The sequence below is a fragment of the Dendrobates tinctorius genome, unplaced genomic scaffold, assembly GCF_039654945.1.
Source record: "Dendrobates tinctorius isolate UK_male_01 unplaced genomic scaffold, ASM3965494v1 ptg000086l, whole genome shotgun sequence".
NCBI lineage: Eukaryota > Metazoa > Chordata > Amphibia > Anura > Dendrobatidae > Dendrobates > Dendrobates tinctorius.
The window spans coordinates 62,035,482-62,059,343 of record NW_027361754.1 but is presented as its reverse complement, the minus strand read 5'-3'; positions in this window follow the sequence as shown (position 1 = coordinate 62,059,343).

Sequence of the window (23,862 nt, the reverse complement as noted above, 5' to 3'; positions counted from 1 at the left end):
TTGTCCTGAATCCGGCGATGTTATACTTTTGTTTTTAAGACAATCCCTGCATGTGTTGCGGTTGTCGAACAATCACGAGACATGCAGCCGCGAGGACTGGAACATACTGTTCGTGCACGCCGAAGACACTCGATTAGCACGTGAGCATGCTCAGATAACAACTTAACCCAGCACATTGGCTACTAATCAGTGGATAACTGGTGAACGAAAGTTCGTATGAACACTTGATCCCGATTATCCACCAATATAAACATTACATGCCAATATATTTTCTGCACTGTACTGGGTTGCGTGTGTTCCGATTTGTCCAACGAACTTTCCACAGTTTGTTCCTCTACCAAAAATAACAAGAAAATTACATTTTGTCTTAAATTTAATGACACAAACTCATGAATGTTTTCTCCATGACCATTCACCCTTTTTAGCCCATTTCTCTCTTCCATCCCTCTTCCAGGTGTGTTTGGATAATGGTACTTCATCATCAGACAAAGCTCCCTGGCATTATGCACAAGAAACTTTCCTGTAGGTGTTCGGAGATTTTGGCATTGTCTAAGCCACTTGGTAACTTTTGCAGAATTCCGTGAGTCATCCACTTTTTTTTGGAGCTTACCGATCTTCCGGGAGATTTTCCAAGCATATTGGGTTTGCCTGAGTGCAGCTACCCAATATTCTTCAAACTCCAAATTTGAGACATGAGCAAATTCTCCTTTCCAGATGCATTGACACATAGCGTAAAGGCTTCACCAAAAGGAGGTCATGGCCACTACGCGGGTGGTCAATAATGATGGATAGACTGATCGTTTCCATCTTTAGTTATTTTAATTGAGGACATTTGGGCGAACCTTAATGCTTCATCCTGATTCTTGGATTGCTGGTGAGAGCTGATATGGAGTGATTCATGTAGATGAAGCTCGGGGAGCGCCGTATCCTGGGCACTGGGAAATCTTAAAGAGCTTGATTTATGTGGTGAAAATAGTTTTACTTGCCTGACGGTCGTTCTGACCTCTGATGGATGGAAGTGGACTTTAAATGATCACATATTCTCATCAAGTGCACTTATTTTCTTCGTCTACGACGTCTCCGGGGATCGTTCCGAGCACTGAATGAGTATTATTCCGGGTTAACCTGGATTCCATTACAATAGGATTAGGAAATGATTCACCAATAGATAGATAAATTACCAGCAGGAAAATGCTCTATCTTTGCATGAAAACAGGATCATATGTTAAATGGAGTCATTCATTGGTACATCACAAACTACCTAGATGTCACGCAAGCAATTTGTTATAGAGAGGCCGTAGTTTGTGTAGATTAGAAGTCGTCTGTGACCCTGAAATCTCCACCAATTTATCCTGTAACCCCACAAGTGCTTCTACTTTGGTACAAATTCCACATAGAAATTTATAGAGACTAATAATAACGCACCCCTGCACTCCAGAAAACATATATATATATATATATACATATACATAGGGTGGGCATTCCTACAAGGAATATGACCTCCTTAGACAAGTATTTCTTCTGCAGTGTTGCTATCAGTGTGTCATGAGTGGGAGAAGAGGGTTACATTGACAATCCAACATAATGGGCAGCACTTTGAACATATTTTATAAGTGCTCATAAACTTGTAAATAACTCATGAAAGAATAAAGTTACATTAAAACCAAGCACACCATTGTTTTTCTTGTGAAATTCTTAATAAGTTTGATGTGTCACATGACCCTCTTCCCATTGAAAAAAATAAAGTTGGATCCAAAATGGCCAACTTCAAAATGGCCACCATGGTCACCACCCATCTTGAAAAGTTTCCCCTCTCCCATAAACTAATGTGCCACAAGCAGGAAGTTGATAGCTGCCAATCAGTGGTGGGGGCGTGGTTGGACTAGGAAGCACCAGACACCTAGTCCTATAGTGATAATCTCCTGCTGATAAAACACTGATTTTATTGAAACAGAAATACACAGCTAGTAACTGACACATTGCTGGAATCAGGGTCTCTTCCTCTACCTAATCCTGCTCTCGGATTACATAGAGAAGATCTGCTAACAGTTTCCTTTAAGTAATGATTTGGAGATTTCTGCAAATTCTTTCTCTATAGTCATTTTATGCCATTTGCAGTCATTCTTCCCCTCTGATATGGTTTCCGACTACAATTACCATGATGCCTCTGACTTTTCAGAAGAGGAAGAGTCTCAATATCGCTAGCTGTATCGGGGAGGGAGGGTGCATGTACAAAAGATAAAGAGGGCAGAACTGGGTTGGATGCCAGATGCCAGGAGGAATATTTCATTCTTTTGATTATAAGCAGTCCGAGGCTGACAACACAGTCAACACTGGATCACATAGTAACCTGGTTGTCAGGTTGGAGATCACATGTCCCAACAGCTTATATGGAGAGGAGAAAATGTGCAGATGCACCTGAGCTAGGATGGAAGAAATTGCACAGATCGAATATCGCTTGCGAATCACAATTACGCTTTGCAAAAACAAAAATCCTTTTAAGTGAAACGTGAACTCAGCTTTATTTTGGCCAAAAAATTAAAGCAAATTTCCACCTGCAATCTACATACCTAGCAGAGTAACTTTTAAACTCAGATCTGTATTCATGATTCTGATAGTGCTCATTAGAAAGAGTCAGTAATTTTAAAAAATACAGACGTTTTATTTTGACAAAAAAAAAAAAATTAACAAAAAATGTTGAGGGTAATTTTATATCCTTAGTGTCAGTGTGACTTGTTGTGAGCTCCATGATATTTGGATGTTGAGTAATTTTCTCTCACCTCAAAAAATTTACTGACTTATATCAGTGTATATTTGATTTATTTTATTAATAAATGAAGATTAGACTGCGAACCTCATTAGGACAAGAATAGCGTACAGCACCATGAAATAGGTTGGAGCCCTGACTGATGAAGGAACTTGCATCCAAAACGCGCATCGGGGTGCATGGTATCAAGATGTGGCGGCTCTTAAAAGGTATACTCCCCCTTTTTTTTACTCTCAGTCACTTTCGCATCATTTACTTTGAGGACTATGTCCTGTCACTATTATTTTATAATTGGTGCACCATTTTCTTTGTCACTGCTGTGACTTTTTTCTTCAATTTATTCAATTCTTAGCATTTATCTGGTAATCAATCATTTAAGTCCTGCCACAGTCGAAATTGACACTGTTGCACTATTTTTAATAATTCCTGTCTGGGTATTTTCTCGTTTTCCTTGTTCTTGTGTTCTGGTTAATTTCTTGAACCTCATTAGGACAATAATAGCGTACAGTGCCATAAAAAAAGGTTGGAGCTTTTTTTTTTTTTTTTAAGTGTCTGTAGGCACAGAAAGAAGCCCGAACACAGGTTTTATAGCATACGGTTCATATACCGACAGACAGCCGGCGAACGGCCCAGCATACAGAACACACACGCCATCCAGATACTTCATGACAATTGTTTGAGCTGTGTGAGCCATTTAGGGTACACTGAAGTCTGCCAAAAGAACTTGAAACAAGGAAAAAAAAACTTTTATCACAAGATTACAAGCCCTTGTTTTTCTTCATTCAACAATCCCAGATGTCTGAGATCTCCTGGAGTTGTTTAGAGCCATGGACACATTATTCTCAAAAGATGTCACTGTCTGTACGACTGTGCAAATGTACGTCTTCAGCTTTTTCTTCCAGTTTATTAAATCATAAAAGGTTACCAGGAGCACCACAATCATAAAAGAGTTTACAAATATATTATCTATAAAAGCCATAGATGTCATAAAAGAGAGAAGAGCAAGGTGATCAATGTAATTAGACAAAACAGAGAGGTACTAAGAAGCAACTACATGAACATTGATGTATTACAAGCAACTTCAGTATGGTGTAGCATATAGAGGGTCTATCAGCTCTCCTGTGTGGTGTAGTATAAAGAGGATCTGTCAGCTCCCCTGTGTGGTGTAGTATATAGAGGATCTGTCGGCTCTCCTGTGTGGTGTAGTATAAAGAGGATCTGTCAGCTCCCCTGTGTGGCGTAGTATATAGAGGATCTGTCATCTATCCTGTGTGAAGCAGTATATAGAGGATCTGTCATCTATCCTGTGTGAAGTAGTATATAGAGGATCTGTCAGCTCTCCTGTGTGGTGTAGTATAAAGAGGATCTGCCAGCTCCCCTGTGTGGTGTAGTATATAGAGGATCTGTCGGCTCTCCTGTGTGGTGTAGTATAAAGAGGATCTGTCAGCTCCCCTGTGTGGTGTAGTATATAGAGGATCTGTCGGCTCTCCTGTGTGGTGTAGTATAAAGAGGATCTGTCAGCTCCCCTGTGTGGTGTAGTATATAGAGGATCTGTAGCTCTCCCGTTTGGTGTAGCATATAGAGGATCTGTCAGCTCTCCTGTGTGGTGTAGTATATAGAGGATCTGTCGGCTCTCCTGTGTGGTGTAGTATAAAGAGGATCTGTCAGCTCCCCTGTGTGGTATAGTATATAGAGGATCTGTCAGCTCTCCTGTGTGGTGTAGTATATAGAGGATCTGTCGGCTCTCCCGTGTTGTGTAGTATATAGAGGATCTGTCAGCTCTCCCGTGTGGTGTATATAGAGGATCTGTCGGCTGTGCTGTGTGGTGTAGTATATAGAGGACCTGTCGGCTCTCCTGTGTGGTGTAGTATATGGAGGATCTGTCGGCTCTCCTGTGTGGTGTAGTATATAGAGGATCTGTCGGCTCTCCTGTGTGGTGTAGTATATAGAGGATCTGTCAGCTCTCCTGTGTGAAGTAGTATATAGTGGATCTGTCTGCTCTCCTTTGTGGTGAAGTATCTAGAGGACCTGTCGGCTCTCCTGTGTGGTGTAGTATATAGAGGATCTGTCGGCTCTCCTGTGTGGTGTAGTATATAGAGGATCTGTCGGCTGTCCTGTGTGGTGTAGTATATAGAGGATCTGTCAGCTCTCCTGTGTGAAGTAGTATATAGAGGATCAGTCATCTATCCTGTGTGAAGTAGTATAGAGAAGATCTGTCAGCTCTCCTGTGTGGTGTAGTGTATATAGAGGATTTGTCAGCTGTCCTGTGTGGTGTAGTATATAGAGGATCTATCAGCTTTCCTGTGTGGTGTAGTATATAGAGGATCTGTCAGCTCTCCTGTGTGGTGTAGTATATGGTGGATCTGTCAGCTGTCCTGTGTGGTGTAGTATATAGAGGATCTGTCAGCTCTCCTGTGTGGTGTAGTATATAGAGGATCTGTCAGCTCTCCTGTGTGGTGTAGTGTATATAGAGGATCTGTCAGCTCTCCTGTGTGGTGTAGTATATAGAGGACCTGTCGGCTCTCCTGTGTGGTGTAGTATATAGAGGACCTGTCGGCTCTCCTGTGTGGTGTAGTATATCGAGGATCTGTCGGCTGTCCTGTGTGGTGTAGTATATAGAGGATCTGTCGGCTCTCCTGTGTGGTGTAGTATATAGAGGATCTGTCGGCTCTCCTGTGTGGTGTAGTATATAGAGGATCTGTCAGCTCTCCTGTGTGGTGTAGTATATAGTGGATCTGTCGACTCTCCTGTGTGGTGTAGTATATAGAGGATCTGTCAGCTCTCCTGTGTGGTGTAGTATATAGTGGATATGTCTGCTCTCCTGTGTGGTGTAGTATATAGAGGATCTGTCGGCTCTCCTGTGTGGTGTAGTATATAGAGGATCTGTCAGCTCTCCTGTGTGAAGTAGTATATAGTGGATCTGTCTGCTCTCCTTTGTGGTGAAGTATATAGAGGACCTGTCGGCTCTCCTGTGTGGTGTAGTATATAGAGGATCTGTCGGCTCTCCTGTGTGGTGTAGTATATAGAGGATCTGTCGGCTCTCCTGTGTGGTGTAGTATATAGAGGATCTGTCAGCTCTCCTGTGTGGTGTAGTATATAGTGGATCTGTCGGCTCTCCTGTGTGGTGTAGTATATAGAGGATCTGTCAGCTCTCCTGTGTGGTGTAGTATATAGTGGATATGTCTGCTCTCCTGTGTGGTGTAGTATATAGAGGATCTGTCAGCTCTCCTGTGTGAAGTAGTATATAGAGGATCAGTCATCTATCCTGTGTGGTGTAGTATGTAGAGGATCTGTCAGCTCTCCCGTTTGGTGTAGTATAAAGAGAATCTGTCGGCTCTCCCGTGTGGTGTAGTATATAGAGGATCTGTCAGCTCTCCTGTGTGGTGTAGTATATAGAGGATCTGTCGGCTCTCCTGTGTGGTATAGTATATAGAGGATCTGTCGGTTGTCCTGTGTGGTGAGTATATAGAGGATCTGTCAGCTCTCCTGTGTGAAGTAGTATATAGAGGATCAGTCATCTATCCTGTGTGAAGTAGTATAGAGAAGATCTGTCAGCTCTCCTGTGTGGTGTAGTGTATAAAGAGGATTTGACAGCTGTCCTGTGTGGCGTAGTATATAGAAGATCTAACAGCTCTCCTGTGTGGTGTAGTATATAGAGGATCTGTCGGCTCTCCTGTGTGGTGTAGTATAGAGAGGATCTGTCGGCTCTCCTGTGTGGTGTAGTATAAAGAGGATCTGTCGGCTGTCCTGTGTGGTGTAGTATATAGAGGACCTGTCGGCTCTCCTGCGTGGTGTAGTATATAGAGGATCTGTCGGCTCTCCTGTGTGGTGTAGTATATAGAGGATCTGTCGGCTGTCCTGTGTGGTGTAGTATATAGAGGATCTGTCGACTCTCCTGTGTGGTGTAGTATATAGAGGATCTGTCGGCTGTCCTGTGTGGTGTAGTATATAGAGGACCCGTCGGCTCTCCTGCGTGGTGTAGTATATAGATGATCCGTCGGCTCTCCTGTGTGGTGTAGTATATAGAGGATCTGTCGGCTGTCCTGTGTGGTGTAGTATAAAGAGGATCTGTCAGCTCCCCTGTGTGGCGTAGTATATAGAGGATCTGTCATCTATCCTGTGTGAAGCAGTATATAGAGGATCTGTCATCTATCCTGTGTGAAGTAGTATATAGAGGATCTGTCAGCTCTCCTGTGTGGTGTAGTATAAAGAGGATCTGCCAGCTCCCCTGTGTGGTGTAGTATATAGAGGATCTGTCGGCTCTCCTGTGTGGTGTAGTATAAAGAGGATCTGTCAGCTCCCCCGTGTGGTGTAGTATATAGAGGATCTGTAGCTCTCCCGTTTGGTGTAGCATATAGAGGATCTGTCAGCTCTCCTGTGTGGTGTAGTATATAGAGGATCTGTCGGCTCTCCTATGTGGTGTAGTATAAAGAGGATCTGTCAGCTCCCCTGTGTGGTATAGTATATAGAGGATCTGTCAGCTCTCCTGTGTGGTGTAGTTTATAGAGGATCTGTCGGCTCTCCCGTGTTGTGTAGTATATAGAGGATCTGTCAGCTCTCCCGTGTGGTGTATATAGAGGATCTGTCGGCTGTGCTGTGTGGTGTAGTATATAGAGGACCTGTCGGCTCTCCTGTGTGGTGTAGTATATGGAGGATCTGTCGGCTCTCCTGTGTGGTGTAGTATATAGAGGATCTGTCGGCTCTCCTGTGTGGTGTAGTATATAGAGGATCTGTCAGCTCTCCTGTGTGAAGTAGTATATAGTGGATCTGTCTGCTCTCCTTTGTGGTGAAGTATATAGAGGACCTGTCGGCTCTCCTGTGTGGTGTAGTATATAGAGGATCTGTCGGCTCTCCTGTGTGGTGTAGTATATAGAGGATCTGTCGGCTGTCCTGTGTGGTGTAGTATATAGAGGATCTGTCAGCTCTCCTGTGTGAAGTAGTATATAGAGGATCAGTCATCTATCCTGTGTGAAGTAGTATAGAGAAGATCTGTCAGCTCTCCTGTGTGGTGTAGTGTATATAGAGGATTTGTCAGCTGTCCTGTGTGGTGTAGTATATAGAGGATCTATCAGCTTTCCTGTGTGGTGTAGTATATAGAGGATCTGTCAGCTCTCCTGTGTGGTGTAGTATATGGTGGATCTGTCAGCTGTCCTGTGTGGTGTAGTATATAGAGGATCTGTCAGCTCTCCTGTGTGGTGTAGTATATAGAGGATCTGTCAGCTCTCCTGTGTGGTGTAGTGTATATAGAGGATCTGTCAGCTCTCCTGTGTGGTGTAGTATATAGAGGACCTGTCGGCTCTCCTGTGTGGTGTAGTATATAGAGGACCTGTCGGCTCTCCTGTGTGGTGTAGTATATCGAGGACCGGTCGGCTGTCCTGTGTGGTGTAGTATATAGAGGATCTGTCAGCTCTCCTGTGTGGTGTAGTATATAGAGGATCTGTCGGCTGTCCTGTGTGGTGTAGTATATAGAGGATCTGTCGGCTCTCCTGTGTGGTGTAGTATATAGAGGATCTGTCGGCTCTCCTGTGTGGTGTAGTATATAGAGGATCTGTCGGCTCTCCTGTGTGGTGTAGTATATAGTGGATCTGTCGGCTCTCCTGTGTGGTGTAGTATATAGAGGATCTGTCAGCTCTCCTGTGTGGTGTAGTATATAGTGGATATGTCTGCTCTCCTGTGTGGTGTAGTATATAGAGGATCTGTCAGCTCTCCTGTGTGAAGTAGTATATAGAGGATCAGTCATCTATCCTGTGTGGTGTAGTATGTAGAGGATCTGTCAGCTCTCCCGTTTGGTGTAGTATAAAGAGAATCTGTCGGCTCTCCCGTGTGGTGTAGTATATAGAGGATCTGTCAGCTCTCCTGTGTGGTGTAGTATATAGAGGATCTGTCGGCTCTCCTGTGTGGTGTAGTATATAGAGGATCTGTCGGTTGTCCTGTGTGGTGAGTATATAGAGGATCTGTCAGCTCTCCTGTGTGAAGTAGTATATAGAGGATCAGTCATCTATCCTGTGTGAAGTAGTATAGAGAAGATCTGTCAGCTCTCCTGTGTGGTGTAGTGTATAAAGAGGATTTGACAGCTGTCCTGTGTGGCGTAGTATATAGAAGATCTAACAGCTCTCCTGTGTGGTGTAGTATATAGAGGATCTGTCGGCTCTCCTGTGTGGTGTAGTATATAGAGGATCTGTCGGCTCTCCTGTGTGGTGTAGTATAAAGAGGATCTGTCGGCTGTCCTGTGTGGTGTAGTATATAGAGGACCTGTCGGCTCTCCTGCGTGGTGTAGTATATAGAGGATCTGTCGGCTCTCCTGTGTGGTGTAGTATATAGAGGATCTGTCGGCTGTCCTGTGTGGTGTAGTATATAGAGGATCTGTCGACTCTCCTGTGTGGTGTAGTATATAGAGGATCTGTCGGCTGTCCTGTGTGGTGTAGTACATAGAGGACCTGTCGGCTCTCCTGCGTGGTGTAGTATATAGATGATCCGTCGGCTCTCCTGTGTGGTGTAGTATATAGAGGATCTGTCGGCTGTCCTGTGTGGTGTAGTATAAAGAGGATCTGTCAGCTCCCCTGTGTGGCGTAGTATATAGAGGATCTGTCATCTATCCTGTGTGAAGCAGTATATAGAGGATCTGTCATCTATCCTGTGTGAAGTAGTATATAGAGGATCTGTCAGCTCTCCTGTGTGGTGTAGTATAAAGAGGATCTGCCAGCTCCCCTGTGTGGTGTAGTATATAGAGGATCTGTCGGCTCTCCTGTGTGGTGTAGTATAAAGAGGATCTGTCAGCTCCCCTGTGTGGTGTAGTATATAGAGGATCTGTAGCTCTCCCGTTTGGTGTAGCATATAGAGGATCTGTCAGCTCTCCTGTGTGGTGTAGTATATAGAGGATCTGTCGGCTCTCCTGTGTGGTGTAGTATAAAGAGGATCTGTCAGCTCCCCTGTGTGGTATAGTATATAGAGGATCTGTCAGCTCTCCTGTGTGGTGTAGTATATAGAGGATCTGTCAGCTCTCCCGTGTTGTGTAGTATATAGAGGATCTGTCAGCTCTCCCGTGTGGTGTATATAGAGGATCTGTCGGCTGTGCTGTGTGGTGTAGTATATAGAGGACCTGTCGGCTCTCCTGTGTGGTGTAGTATATGGAGGATCTGTCGGCTCTCCTGTGTGGTGTAGTATATAGAGGATCTGTCGGCTCTCCTGTGTGGTGTAGTATATAGAGGATCTGTCAGCTCTCCTGTGTGAAGTAGTATATAGTGGATCTGTCTGCTCTCCTTTGTGGTGAAGTATATAGAGGACCTGTCGGCTCTCCTGTGTGGTGTAGTATATAGAGGATCTGTCGGCTCTCCTGTGTGGTGTAGTATATAGAGGATCTGTCGGCTGTCCTGTGTGGTGTAGTATATAGAGGATCTGTCAGCTCTCCTGTGTGAAGTAGTATATAGAGGATCAGTCATCTATCCTGTGTGAAGTAGTATAGAGAAGATCTGTCAGCTCTCCTGTGTGGTGTAGTGTATATAGAGGATTTGTCAGCTGTCCTGTGTGGTGTAGTGTATATAGAGGATTTGTCAGCTGTCCTGTGTGGTGTAGTATATAGAGGATCTATCAGCTTTCCTGTGTGGTGTAGTATATAGAGGATCTGTCAGCTCTCCTGTGTGGTGTAGTATATGGTGGATCTGTCAGCTGTCCTGTGTGGTGTAGTATATAGAGGATCTGTCAGCTCTCCTGTGTGGTGTAGTATATAGAGGATCTGTCAGCTCTCCTGTGTGGTGTAGTGTATATAGAGGATCTGTCCGCTCTCCTGTGTCGTGTAGTATATAGAGGACCTGTCGGCTCTCCTGTGTGGTGTAGTATATAGAGGACCTGTCGGCTCTCCTGTGTGGTGTAGTATATCGAGGACCGGTCGGCTGTCCTGTGTGGTGTAGTATATAGAGGATCTGTCAGCTCTCCTGTGTGGTGTAGTATATAGAGGATCTGTCGGCTGTCCTGTGTGGTGTAGTATATAGAGGATCTGTCGGCTCTCCTGTGTGGTGTAGTATATAGAGGATCTGTCGGCTCTCCTGTGTGGTGTAGTATATAGAGGATCTGTCAGCTCTCCTGTGTGGTGTAGTATATAGTGGATCTGTCGGCTCTCCTGTGTGGTGTAGTATATAGAGGATCTGTCAGCTCTCCTGTGTGGTGTAGTATATAGTGGATATGTCTGCTCTCCTGTGTGGTGTAGTATATAGAGGATCTGTCGGCTCTCCTGTGTGGTGTAGTATATAGAGGATCTGTCAGCTCTCCTGTGTGAAGTAGTATATAGTGGATCTGTCTGCTCTCCTTTGTGGTGAAGTATATAGAGGACCTGTCGGCTCTCCTGTGTGGTGTAGTATATAGAGGATCTGTCGGCTCTCCTGTGTGGTGTAGTATATAGAGGATCTGTCGGCTGTCCTGTGTGGTGTAGTATATAGAGGATCTGTCAGCTCTCCTGTGTGAAGTAGTATATAGAGGATCAGTCATCTATCCTGTGTGAAGTAGTATAGAGAAGATCTGTCAGCTCTCCTGTGTGGTGTAGTGTATATAGAGGATTTGTCAGCTGTCCTGTGTGGTGTAGTATATAGAGGATCTATCAGCTTTCCTGTGTGGTGTAGTATATAGAGGATCTGTCAGCTCTCCTGTGTGGTGTAGTATATGGTGGATCTGTCAGCTGTCCTGTGTGGTGTAGTATATAGAGGATCTGTCAGCTCTCCTGTGTGGTGTAGTATATAGAGGATCTGTCAGCTCTCCTGTGTGGTGTAGTGTATATAGAGGATCTGTCAGCTCTCCTGTGTGGTGTAGTATATAGAGGACCTGTCGGCTCTCCTGTGTGGTGTAGTATATAGAGGACCTGTCGGCTCTCCTGTGTGGTGTAGTATATCGAGGACCGGTCGGCTGTCCTGTGTGGTGTAGTATATAGAGGATCTGTCAGCTCTCCTGTGTGGTGTAGTATGTAGAGGATCTGTCGGCTGTCCTGTGTGGTGTAGTATATAGAGGATCTGTCGGCTCTCCTGTGTGGTGTAGTATATAGAGGATCTGTCGGCTCTCCTGTGTGGTGTAGTATATAGAGGATCTGTCAGCTCTCCTGTGTGGTGTAGTATATAGTGGATCTGTCGGCTCTCCTGTGTGGTGTAGTATATAGAGGATCTGTCAGCTCTCCTGTGTGGTGTAGTATATAGTGGATATGTCTGCTCTCCTGTGTGGTGTAGTATATAGAGGATCTGTCAGCTCTCCTGTGTGAAGTAGTATATAGAGGATCAGTCATCTATCCTGTGTGGTGTAGTATGTAGAGGATCTGTCAGCTCTCCCGTTTGGTGTAGTATAAAGAGAATCTGTCGGCTCTCCCGTGTGGTGTAGTATATAGAGGATCTGTCAGCTCTCCTGTGTGGTGTAGTATATAGAGGATCTGTCGGCTCTCCTGTGTGGTGTAGTATATAGAGGATCTGTCGGTTGTCCTGTGTGGTGAGTATATAGAGGATCTGTCAGCTCTCCTGTGTGAAGTAGTATATAGAGGATCAGTCATCTATCCTGTGTGAAGTAGTATAGAGAAGATCTGTCAGCTCTCCTGTGTGGTGTAGTGTATATAGAGGATTTGACAGCTGTCCTGTGTGGCGTAGTATATAGAAGATCTAACAGCTCTCCTGTGTGGTGTAGTATATAGAGGATCTGTCGGCTCTCCTGTGTGGTGTAGTATATAGAGGATCTGTCGGCTCTCCTGTGTGGTGTAGTATAAAGAGGATCTGTCGGCTGTCCTGTGTGGTGTAGTATATAGAGGACCTGTCGGCTCTCCTGCGTGGTGTAGTATATAGAGGATCTGTCGGCTCTCCTGTGTGGTGTAGTATATAGAGGATCTGTCGGCTGTCCTGTGTGGTGTAGTATATAGAGGATCTGTCGACTCTCCTGTGTGGTGTAGTATATAGAGGATCTGTCGGCTGTCCTGTGTGGTGTAGTATATAGAGGACCTGTCGGCTCTCCTGCGTGGTGTAGTATATAGATGATCCGTCGGCTCTCCTGTGTGGTGTAGTATATAGAGGATCTGTCAGCTCTCCTGTGTGGTGTAGTATATAGTGGATCTGTCTGCTCTCCTGTGTGGTGAAGTATATAGAGGACCTGTCGGCTCTCCTGTGTGGTGTAGTATATAGAGGATCAGTCATCTGTCCTGTGTGAAGTAGTATAGAGAAGATCTGTCAGCTCTCCTGTGTGGTGTAGTGTATATAGAGGATTTGTCAGCTGTCCTGTGTGGTGTAGTATGTAAAAGATCTGTCAGCTCTCCTCAGTGGTGTAGTATATAGAGGATCTGTCAGTCATCCTGTGTGGCGTAGTATATAGAAGATATAACAGCTCTCCTGTGTGGTGTAGTATATAGAGGAACTGTCAGCTCTCCTGTGTGGTGTAGTATATAGAGGATCTGTCGGCTGTCCTGTGTGGTGTAGTATATAGAGGACCTGTCGGCTCTCCTGTGTGGTGTAGTATATAGAGGATCTGTCGGCTCTCCTGTGTGGTGTAGTATATAGAGGATCTGTCGGCTCTCCTGTGTGGTGTAGAATATAGAAGATCTGTCAGCTTTCCTGTGTGGTGTAGTATATAGTGGATCTGTCTGCTCTGCTGTGTGGTGAAGTATATAGAGGACCTGTCGGCTCTCTTGTGTGGTGTAGTATATAGAGGATCTGTCGGCTCTCCTGTGTGGTGTAGTATATAGAGGATCTGGCGGCTGTCCTGTGTGGTGTAGTATATAGAGGATCTGTTAGCTCTCCTGTGTGAAGTAGTATATAGAGGATCAGTCATCTATCCTGTGTGAAGTAGTATATAGAGGATCTGTCGGCTGTCCTGTGTGGTGTAGTATATAGAGGATCTGTTAGCTCTCCTGTGTGAAGTAGTATATAGAGGATCAGTCATCTATCCTGTGTGAAGTAGTATATAGAGGATCTGGCGGCTGTCCTGTGTGGTGTAGTATATAGAGGATCTGTTAGCTCTCCTGTGTGAAGTAGTATATAGAGGATCAGTCATCTATCCTGTGTGAAGTAGTATATAGAGGATCTGTCGGCTCTCCTGTGTGGTGTAGTATATAGAGGATCTGTCGGCTGTCCTTTGTGATGTAGTATATAGAGGATCTGTCAGCTCTCCTGTGTGGTGTAGTATATAGAGGATCTGTCAGCTCTCCCGTTTGGTGTAGTATAAAGAGAATTTGTCGGCTCTCCCGTGTGGTGTAGTATATAGAGGATCTGTCAGCTCTCCTGTGTGGTGTAGTATATAGGGGATCTGTCGGTTCTCCTGTGTGGTGTAGTATATAGAGGATCTGTCGGTTGTCCTGTGTGGTGAGTATATAGAGGATCTGTCAGCTCTCCTGTGTGAAGTAGTATATAGAGGATCAGTCATCTATCCTGTGTGAAGTAGTATAGAGAAGATCTGTCAGCTCTCCTGTGTGGTGTAGTATATAGTGGATCTGTCTGCTCTGCTGTGTGGTGAAGTATATAGAGGACCTGTCGGCTCTCTTGTGTGGTGTAGTATATAGAGGATCTGTCGGCTCTCCTGTGTGGTGTAGTATATAGAGGATCTGTCGGCTCTCCTGTGTGAAGTAGTATATAGAGGATCAGTCATCTATCCTGTGTGAAGTAGTATATAGAGGATCAGTCATCTATCCTGTGTGAAGTAGTATATAGAGGATCTGTCAGCTTTCCTGTGTGGTGTAGTATATAGTGGATCTGTCTGCTCTGCTGTGTGGTGAAGTATATAGAGGACCTGTCGGCTCTCTTGTGTGGTGTAGTATATAGAGGATCTGTCGGCTCTCCTGTGTGGTGTAGTATATAGAGGATCTGGCGGCTGTCCTGTGTGGTGTAGTATATAGAGGATCTGTTAGCTCTCCTGTGTGAAGTAGTATATAGAGGATCAGTCATCTATCCTGTGTGAAGTAGTATATAGAGGATCTGTCGGCTGTCCTGTGTGGTGTAGTATATAGAGGATCTGTCAGCTCTCCTGTGTGAAGTAGTATATAGAGGATCTGTCAGCTCTCCTGTGTGGTGTAGTATATAGAGGATCTGTCGGCTCTCCTGTGTGGTGTAGTATATAGAGGATCTGTCGGCTGTCCTTTGTGATGTAGTATATGATGTAGTATATAGAGGATCTGTCAGCTCTCCTGTGTGGTGTAGTATATAGAGGATCTGTCAGCTCTCCCGTTTGGTGTAGTATAAAGAGAATTTGTCGGCTCTCCCGTGTGGTGTAGTATATAGAGGATCTGTCAGCTCTCCTGTGTGGTGTAGTGTATATAGAGGATCTGTCAGCTCTCCTGTGTGGTGTAGTATATAGGGGATCTGTCGGTTCTCCTGTGTGGTGTAGTATATAGAGGATCTGTCGGTTGTCCTGTGTGGTGAGTATATAGAGGATCTGTCAGCTCTCCTGTGTGAAGTAGTATATAGAGGATCAGTCATCTATCCTGTGTGAAGTAGTATAGAGAAGATCTGTCAGCTCTCCTGTGTGGTGTAGTGTATATAGAGGATTTGTCAGCTGTCCTGTGTGGCGTAGTATATAGAAGATCTAACAGCTCTCCTGTGTGGTGTAGTATATAGAGGATCTGTCAGCTCTTCTGTGTGGTGTAGTATATAGAGGATCTGTCAGCTCTCCTGTGTGAAGTAGTATATAGAGGATCTGTCAGCTGTCCTGTGTGGTACAAAAATCCAAGATCACCTCCAATTGGAGTACAGATCAGCACCAGAGCATTTCAAATGGTAAAATATAATTACTTTTATTAATACAAATATCAAAACATTAAAAGACATACAAGTTTCCAAGATCAGTGCAAAAAGAGAGGGACCTGCACCTCCCATTATATGTATTTTTCTGCTGCATGGTATAGAACCTCATAGCTAAGGAAGCTGGGAGCGAAACGTGCATGTCGGGGTGGAGGGATTTTTCTCCCAGGGGACTTCTATTAACGCTGCCAGGATTCAGGTAATGGCCTCAGTAGCTTTAATGCTAACTAGTTTACATAGGTATACCATGGATGTTATTTTATAACTTTGGTTTATCTGAACCGATGAGCTTGTGCTGTGTAGTCATTATACTCTGCATGTTTGAGTAAACAGCAGACATTTATAGTATAGCTTTCCAGGAGCATACATTAACTGATTGCTTATTAGCTATGAGGTTCTATACCATGCAGCAGAAAAATACATATAATGGGAGTTGCAGGTCCCTCTCTTTTTGCACTGATCTTGGAAACTTGTATGTCTTTTAATGTTTTGATATTTGTATTAATAAAAGTAATTATATTTTACCATTTGAAATGCTCTGGTGCTGATCTGTACTCCAATTGGAGGTGATCTTGGATTTTTGTACTTATTTGTGGTGAGCATTACTATTGATAATTTGGCTAGGGTAGTAGTGTCCTGTGTGGTGTAGTATGTAAAAGATCTGTCAGCTCTCCTCAGTGGTGTAGTATATAGAGGAACTGTCAGTCATCCTGTGTGGCGTAGTGTATAGAAGATATAACAGCTTTCCTGTGTGGAGTAGTATTTAGAGGATCAGTCAGATGTCCTGTATGTTGTAGTACAGTTGTGGCCAAAAGTATGGACACCCCTGCAATTCTGTCAGATAATACTCAGTTTCTTCCTGAAAATGATTGCAAACACAAATTCTTTGGTATTATTATCTTCATTTAATTTGTCTTAAATGAAAAAACATACAAAGAATTGTCCTAAAGCCAAATTGGATATAATTCCACACCAAACATAAAAAAGAGGGTGGACAAAAGTATTGGCACTGTTCGAAAAATCATGTGATGCTTCTCTAATTTGTGTAATTAACAGCACCTGTAACTTACCTGTGGCACCTAACAGGTGTTGGCATTAACTAAATCACACTTGCAGCCAGTTGACATTGATTAAAGTTGACTCAACCTCTGTCCTGTGTCCTTGTGTGTACCACATTGAGCATGGAGAAAAGAAAGAAGACCAAAGAACTGTCTGAGGACTTGAGAAACCAAATTGTGAGGAAGCATGAGCAATCTCAAGGCTACAAGTCCATCTCCAAAGACCTGAATGTTCCAGTGTCTACCGTGCGCAGTGTCATCAGGAAGTTTAAAGCCCATGGCACTGTGGCTAACCTCCCTAGATGTGGACGGAAAAGAAAAATTGACAAGAGATTTCAACGCAAGATTGTGCAGATGTTGAATAAAGAACCTCGACTAACATCCAAACAAGTTCAAGCTGCCCTGCAGTCCGAAGGTACAACAGTGTCAACCCGTACTATCCGTCGGCGTCTGAATGAAAAGGGACTGTATGGTAGGAGACCCAGGAAGACCCCACTTCTTACCTCGAGACATAAAAAAGCCAGGCTGGAGTTTGCCAAAACTTACCTGAAAAAGCCTAAAACGTTTTGGAAGAATGTTCTCTGGTCAGATGAGACAAAAGTAGAGCTTTTTGGGCAAAGGCATCAACATAGAGTTTACAGGAGAAAAAAAAGAGGCATTCAAAGAAAAGAACACGGTCCCTACAGTCAAACATGGTGGAGGTTCCCTGATGTTTTGGGGTTGCTTTGCTGCCTCTGGCACTGGACTGCTTGACCGTGTGCATGGCATTATGAAGTCAGAAGACTACCAACAAATTTTGCAGCATAATGTAGGGCCCAGTGTGAGAAAGCTGGGTCTCCCTCAGAGGTCATAGGTCTTCCATCAGGACAATGACCCAAAACACACTTCAAAAAGCACTAGAAAATGGTTTGAGAGAAAGCACTGGAGACTTCTAAGGTGGCCAGCAATAAGTCCAGACCTGAATCCCATAGAACACCTGTGGAGAGATCTAAAAATGGCAGTTTGGAGAAGGCACCCTTCAAATATCAGGGACCTGGAGCAGTTTGCCAAAGAAGAATGGTCGAAAATTCCAGCAGAGCATTGTAAGAAACTCATTGATGGTTACCGGAAGCGGTTGGTCGCAGTTATTTTGGCTAAAGGTTGTGCAACCAAGTATTAGGCTGAAGGTGCCAATACTTTTGTCTGGCCCATTTTTGGAGTTTTGTGTGAAATGATCAATGTTTTGCTTTTTGCTTCATTCTCTTTTGTGTTTTTTTCATTTAACACAAATTAAATGAAGATAATACCAAAGAATTTGTGACTGCAATCATTTTCAGGAAGAAACTGAGTATTATCTGACAGAATTGCAGGGGTGTCAATACTTTTGGCCACAACTGTATATAGTGGATCTGTCAGCTGTCCGGTGTGGTGTAGTATATAGAGGATATATCAGCTCTCCTGTGTGGAGTAGTATATAGATGATCTGTCAGCTCTCCTGTGTGGTGTAGTAAATAGAGGATCTGTCAGCTCTCTCCTGTGTGGTGTAGTACATAGAGGTTCTGTCGGCTCTCCTGTGTGGAGTAGTAATGAGAGGATCAGTCAGATGTCCTGTGTGGTGTAGTATATACACTGCTCAAAAAAATAAAGGGAACACTTAAACAACTCCAAGTAAATCAAAAATCTGTGAAATCAAACTGTCCACTTAGGAAGCAACACTGATTGACAATCAATTTCACTTGCTGTTGTGCAAATGGAATAAACAGATGGAAATTATTGGCAATTATCAAGACACCCTCAATAAAGGAGTGGTTCTGCAGGTGGGGACCACAGACCACATCTCAGTAACAATGCTTTCTGGCTGATGTTTTGGTCACTTTTGAATGTTGGTTGTGTTTTCACACTCGTGGTAGCATGAGACAGACTCTACAACCCACACAAGTGGCTCAGATAGTGCTGCTCATCCAGGATGGCACATCAATGCGAGCTGTGGCAAGGTTTGCTGTGTCTGTCAGCGTAGTGTCCAGAGACTGGAGGCACTACCAGGAGACAGGCCAGTACACCAGGAGATGTGGAGGGGGCCGTAGGAAGGCAACAACCCTGCAGCAGGACTGCTACCACCTGCAGAACCACTCCTTTATTGAGGGTAACTTGATAATTGCCAATAATTTCCATCTGTTTTCTATTCCATTTGCACAACAGCATGTGAAATTGATTGTCAATCAGTGTTGCCTCCTAAGTGGACCGTTTGATTTCACAGATTTTAGATTTACTTGCAGTTATATTCTGTTGTTTAAGTGTTCCCTTTATTTTTTTTAGCAGTGTAGATGATCTGTCGGCTGTCCTGGGTGCTGTAGTATATAGAGGATCTGTCAGATCTCCTGTGTGGTGTAGTATATACAGTATCTGTCAGCTTTCTATTTTTACACAAGTTATAGATTGTGTTTATTAGCCTTCTAAACCCGACAATAGGGTCATGTAGGGGCGCCTGCCGGACACCACACAGCTCTCATCTGTGAAATAGGTTCTTCCAGTTTCCTGTATTATTATTAAAGCCTCCGAATCCTTAGAAAATGAAAGATTTGAATTGAAAAATTTTGGAGAAAGCCTTGAATAAATGGTTTGCCGGCAGCCCTGCGGAGCCTGCTGCATAAAACATGAGCGCCTTCATTTCATGGGCACCTTCATTTCATGGGCATTCAGCTGCCATCTCAATAAGCTCTCAGGCTCTTCACAGTGATAAGAGATTTGAAAGTCTTCCTTCTCCATACCAGATCCATCGAGAAGGAAGATGATGAACGATCAATAAGGAGCAAATTCAGAAATAGTCAGCTCATATTTCCAAACTGTCTGCGTTGCACCCTTCATAAGGGAAGTTGGAAACTTTAGATATCAATAAAACATACTGATCATTGTAGAAAATATACTACATCCTGATCAAAAAAGTGTGATAAACATACTCATTAGATAAAAAATTCCAATCTTTATTTCAACATATACATATAAAATAAAGTGCCTCATACCATAGTAAGATCAAAATTTAGCATATACAAAAGTTTCAGGGACATAAAAGAGACACAAATTCCCAAGTTCATATCAAAATATTGCACAAATATTTACTGCAGATAAATGCAAATGACTGTAAATACATATCAAAATAGTGCACAGATATTTACCATAATAGCTACAAGCATATAAGATCAGAATGTCACTAAGATCTCACATAATTAAAAGTATGCCGTTTAATATATTATACACAGTTAGATTGCCCCTTGTAGCTTAATTCTCCATAGACAATTTTTCTTTTATCATTATAATAACCACATGGTCTAATAATTATAATCCACACCACAAAATATTTTAAATTGGCACTATAATATTCACACGTAGCTATAACACACTCCAAGCTGCACTATTCAATGAGTGTGTATCCTGCATTGAAAACACAGGAATCTAATTAAGACAATTCCCAATGTTGCCATGTGTCTTACACAGTGCAAAGTCTCATTCTAGACCTAAGCATATAAGGCGGCTGCAAATGCCGGAGGAAGCATTGACAGCGAAACGCGCGTCGGGGTTTAGGATCTTTTTAGCGGGCCAGTTGGCATCTATTTAACAAGAGCTGGGAACAGGTAATGTGTATATATGAGACATCTAAAGCGTCACTTGCATATTTGATTGGTAGCCGGTTTAAGTATAGCTTTGTGTGCAATACAACGGCAGCAATCTAACTATGTATAATATATTAAATGGCATACTTTTAATTATGTGAGATCTTAGTGACAGTCTGATCTTATATGCTTGTAGTTGTTATGGTAAATATCTGTGCACTATTTTGATATGTATTTACAGTCATTTGCATTTATCTGCAGTAAATATTTGTGCAATATTTTGATATGAACTTGGGAATTTGTGTCTCTTTTATGTCCCTGAAACTTTTGTATACGCTAAATTTTGATCTTACTATGGTATGAGGCACCTTATCTTATTTTATATGTATATGTTGAAATAAAGATTGGAATTTTTCATCTAATGAGTGTGTTTATCACACTTTTTTGATCAGGATGTAGTATATTTTCTACAATGATAAGTATGTTTTATTGATATCTAAAGTGTGGCCAATCCCTTGATAAGGAAAATGGGTTTGGGTAGTGTGCTTACCAAGTTGGAAACTTTGTAGGGTCTTTTGCCTCCTGAGGTCCATTCCTAGGGGCATTGATGGACCCACAGCTCCCTTCATTATGCAGGGTTACTGTGTGACCAGAGAGCCATGTGTTGGTAAGGAATGGGTTACACAGTGGGTCTCATCCCCGGTGTTTTTCTTAGTATCCTTAAATCCCCTTTGTCTCCTTAAATAGATCTTTCTGTTCTTTGAACTTATTTATGGCATTTCCTTCATTAAAGAGCTAACGTTTTCAATCTGCTCTCCACCCGCCGCCCTCTCTGCTCTCCGCTTTGCAGTTTATGTCAGCGGACAGAACATCTTTTTCTGTTATCTTTAGATTACAAGATCCTTTCATGGTTTTCGATGTGTATATCAAAGAGAGTCGGTTGCTTCATCTTTAAGACAGGGAATTTATCTGGGGCTGGAGGGAATCTCAAAAGCAAATGACTTCACGTCACAACCTTCATGTGACTCATTAACATGTCCCGTACCATGACTGGTGAATGATCGCTAAGAAAGCGATGGCTGCCTTACAGGAGAATTAACCAAATGTCGTAGATGAGATCATGCGCCGTACTAACCCTTTATCGAGCCTTGGCACATTACCTAGGTGTAGGATGAAATAACTCATGTGGCAAGGCTGGTTGGTTGGTTGGTTGATATTGACGTCTAGGACTGCTACTTTCCCATCCTCTCTATAGAGTCATTTGGCATATTTGTCAAAGGAGCACTGCATGGCCTATAAGTCTCCTCACACTGAAATGTCACTTCGCAATGCAAGTGGTTACCCCAGGAACATGGACTCTTTAAAGCAAAGTCGCCATAATGGGAAAACAGAGGTAACCGCCAACATGCACCATCACTTCCTAATTAGGAGGTGTCAGAGGAGGCTAACTCTCCTCCTCCCACTGATCCACTCATTTTTTCAGTGTTGTGGTATATATTTTTATTGTAAGATGGATGCCGGACAAAGAAGATATGTATCATCAAGGTTGGTAGCTTCGGTGATGCAAACCCATGAAAGCATGCTCCAGCACATATAGTGCTGAGAGCGTTAATGGGGCATATCAGGACTGGGTTTACGAGAAGTCAAATGTGATGGGCGTGACTGACTACTCACATATCCCCACCTTGGGGGCGTGGTATGGCAGATAAAATTTAGTTATAGTGCTTTTCAAAAAAGCACTATATTGTAATCCGAACGCTGCTAACTTATTATAGTGGTTTGAAAAAAACACTATCTTGTAATCCGAACGCTGCTAACTTATTCTTCTTATTCAGTTGACTTCCGCAATTAATACGGCCCGAACCGCTACACGCACAGACTCCGTTGAGGTGTCGTTTCGAAGCCAGCGTCCACGAGAGGTGTGCTAAGTATTTTTCGTGTCAATCGGATTTGTAGTTTTTACCCAATTTGCGTTTGAAAAAACATTTTCCTGTCATTGGAGTGAATTGTCTCAATGCTTTTCAATGGGGAAATTTTGCCACAGACAAAACATGCCCTGAGGCGATTGAAATGGCAGTTAAGCTCATTGATATGCGCAGGCACACCCAGTTACTATGCCAATGCCTACGAACTTCACATGACGCCCCCAGGACACAGATTCTGCCAGATATCAGCTCTTAAAGCGAAACCCACAGCACAAATGCAAATCTAGCTTCATCACATGACGCATGCCCCTGAGAGAATCCGACCCCAGCCTCCAAATTGGAGTAGTATTTAGAGGATTAGTCAGATGTCCTGTGTGGTGTAGTATATAGAGGATCTATCAGCTCTCCTGTGTGAAGTAGTATATAGATGATCTGTCAGCTCTCCTCTGTGATGTAGTATATAGAGGATCTGTCAGCCAGACTGTGTGGTGTAGTATATAGAGGATCTGTCAGCCCTCCTGTGTGTTGTAGTATATAGAGAATCTGTCAGCTCTCCTGTGTGGTATATTATATATAGGATGAGTCAGCTCTCCTGTGTGGTGTAATATATAGAGGATCTGTCAGCTCTCCTGTGTGGAGTAGTATATAGAGGATCAGTCAGCTTTCCTGTTTGGTGTAGTATATAGATGATCTGTCAGCTGTCCTGTGTGGTGTAGTGTATATAGAGGATTTGTCAGCTGTCCTGTGTGGTGTAGTATATAGAGGATCTATCAGCTCTCCTGTGTGGTGTAGTATATGGTGGATCTGTCAGCTGTCCTGTGTGGTGTAGTATATAGAGGATCTATCAGCTCTCCTGTGTGAAGTAGTATATAGATGATCTGTCAGCTCTCCTCTGTGATGTAGTATATAGAGGATCTGTCAGCCAGACTGTGTGGTGTAGTATATAGAGGATCTGTCAGCCCTCCTGTGTGTTGTAGTATATAGAGAATCTGTCAGCTCTCCTGTGTGGTATATTATATATAGGATGAGTCAGCTCTCCTGTGTGGTGTAATATATAGAGGATCTGTCAGCTCTCCTGTGTGGAGTAGTATATAGAGGATCAGTCAGCTTTCCTGTTTGGTGTAGTATATAGATGATCTGTCAGCTGTCCTGTGTGGTGTAGTGTATATAGAGGATTTGTCAGCTGTCCTGTGTGGTGTAGTATATAGAGGATCTATCAGCTCTCCTGTGTGGTGTAGTATATGGTGGATCTGTCAGCTGTCCTGTGTGGTATAGTATATAGAGGATCTGTCAGCTCTCCTGTGTGGTTGTCGTATATAGTGGATCTGTCGGCTCTCCTGTGTGGTGTAGTATATAGAGGATCTGTCAGCTCTCCTGTGTGGTGTAGTATATAGAGGACCTGTCGGCTCTCCTGTGTGGTGTAGTATGTAGAGGATCTGTCAGCTCTCCTGTGTGGTGTAGTATATAGAGGACCTGTCGGCTCTCCTGTGTGGTGTAGTATATAGAGGACCTGTCGGCTCTCCTGTGTGGTGTAGTATATAGAGGATCTGTCAGCTCTCCTGTGTGGTGTAGTATATAGAGGACCTGTCGGCTCTCCTGTGTGGTGTAGTATATAGAGGATCTGTCAGTCATCCTGTGTGGCGTAGTATATAGAAGATCTAACATCTCTCCTGTGTGGAGTGGTATATAATCAGTCACCCCGACCTCTAAATCGGAGGCTGAGGCACCCCGGCCTCCAAATCGGAGGCTGAGCCACCCCGGCCTCCAAATCGGAGGCTGAGC